The following is a 2,336-nucleotide window of genomic DNA, read 5'->3' as shown; positions in this document are numbered from 1 at the left end:
TTTGAGTAGGATTGGTATCAGTTCTTCTCTGAAAGTTTTATAGAATACTCAGGTGAAACCATCTGGGCCAGGACTTTTTTGATTGGTAATTTTTTGATGATCCGTTCAATTTCTTCTTTTGTGATGGGCCTGTCCAACTTTTCCACTTCAGTCTGTGTTAGTTTAGGTAAGTGGTGTGTTTCTAGAAATTTGTCCATTTCTTCCAAATTTTCATATTTGTTGGAGTACAGTTCTTCATAGTATCCTGATATTATCCTTTTTATTTCAGTTGGTTCTCTTGTGATATCACCCATTTCGTTTCTTATTCCTGTTATTTGTATTCTCTCCCTCTTTTCCTTTGTTAAATTTTCCAGCAGCTAGTGAATTTTATTGGTCTTTTCAAAAAACCAACTTCTGGTCTTGTTGATTTTTTCTATTGCCATTCTATTTTCTGCTTCATTGATTTCTGCTCAAATCTTGGTTATTTCCTTTCTTCTGGTGACTGTAGTCTTTTCTTGCTGTTCTTTTTCTAAATGTTGGTGATGTTGGATTAAAGTATTAATTTGGGCTCTTTCTCCTTTTTTGATGTGTGCCATTATTTCAATAAATTTGCCTCTGATCAGTGCTTTTGCTGTGTCCCCAAAATTTTGGTATGTTGTGTTCTCATTCTCATTTGACTCAAGGAATTTTCAAATTTCAATTTTGATTTCTTCTCTTACCCAGTCTTTCTCAAGGAGAGTTTTGTTCAGTTTCTATGTGTTTGCTCTTTGCTGTTGATCTTCCTATTGTTCATTTCTAATTTGATAGCATTATGATCTGAGATACTTTGCAGTATTTCAATGTTTTTAATTTATGAATGCTTGCTTTATGGCCTAACATATAGTCTATAATGGAAAATGTTCCATGTGCACTGGAGAAGAATGCATATTGTGCTGCTGTAGGGTGAAGTGCTCTGTAGATGTTTAAAACGCCAAGCTGGAATTGTATTGTTTATATCTTCTGTGTCTTTGTTGAGTTCCTTTCCAGTTGTTCTATCTTTCAAAGAAAGTGGTGTATTAAAGTCTCACTGTGCCTGTGGAGTCATCTGTTAGGCTTTTCAACTCTTTTAAAGTCTGATTTATGTATTTTGGGGCTCTTTCATGGGGTCCATGTATATTTATTATGGTTATATCTCATGTTCAATTGATCATTTAATATTTATATAATGTCCTTCCTTGTCTCATATGGTGGTTTTTGTCTTAAAGTCAATTTGATCAGAAATTAATATTGCCACTCCTGCTCTCTTACTGTTACCATTTGCTTGATATATCTTTTTCCAACCTTTGATTTTTAGTCTATTTTTGTCTTTATCTCTAAAGAATGTCTCTTGTAGGCAGCATATTGATGGGTTTTATTTACTTATCCAATCTGCAACCTTCCGTCTCTTGCGTGGTTCATTTAATCCATTAACATTCAATGTAATTATTGACATGTATGAATTGGTTGTTGTCATTTTGTTATGTGTTTTTTCATGGTGTCCCTAGTTTCTTTGTTCCATATAATTTTCTTTGTTGAGCTCATTATGTTTATGAATCATGTTATCTTTTCCTTTGTTGCTGTTGTTTTAGTATATGCTGAATATTTTTGCTTGTCCTCTTTTTTATTGTGATGTGAAGGTTTATCATCTTTCTTTGAGGTTATCCTATGATTTACAATTTTCTCCCCAAGTTTAGAACTGTCCATTCCATCTTGCAACTCTCTTAACTTCCTCACCATTTAGAATTTCTGCAACTACACAGTATTTTCCCTCTTTTTTTGTTTGTAATTATCCTCACTTGCCAATTGATGTCTCTTGTTCCCTGTTTACAATCTTGTAAGCTCATTTTACTTTGGATATGTCCATAGCTGTGGTTTCTGGGTTATGTCATCTTGTGTGTTAATGGTTGGTTGTTTTATTGCTATTTTTGGTTCTCTGTTCAAAGGACTCCCTTTAGCATCTCCTGTAAGTTTGGTCTGGTTTTAGCAAATTCCCTTAGTTTCCACTTATCTGGAAATATCTTAATCTCACCATCATATTTGAGGGACAATTTTGCCAGGTATATAATTCTTGGTTGAAAATTTTTCTCTTTCAGGGTTATATATATACCATCCCATTGCCTTCTTGATTGCATGGTTTTTGCTGAGAAATTAGAGCTTATTCTTACTGGCTTACCTTTGTAAGTAACTTTTTGTTTTTCCCGTGCTGCTTTTAGGACTTTGTCTTTGTCTTTGATTTTGATGAGTTTGATGATGATGTGTCTTGGTGATTTTCTTTTGGGGTCTATCCTGTTTGGAGTTCGTTGGACTTCCTGAATGGGTATATTCTCATCTTTCATCAT

This window comes from Orycteropus afer, unplaced genomic scaffold, assembly GCF_000298275.1.
Source record: "Orycteropus afer afer isolate SDZICR_OR568_19922 unplaced genomic scaffold, OryAfe1.0 scaffold00301, whole genome shotgun sequence".
Taxonomy (NCBI): Eukaryota; Metazoa; Chordata; class Mammalia; order Tubulidentata; family Orycteropodidae; genus Orycteropus; species Orycteropus afer.
This window is presented reverse-complemented; position numbering follows the sequence as displayed.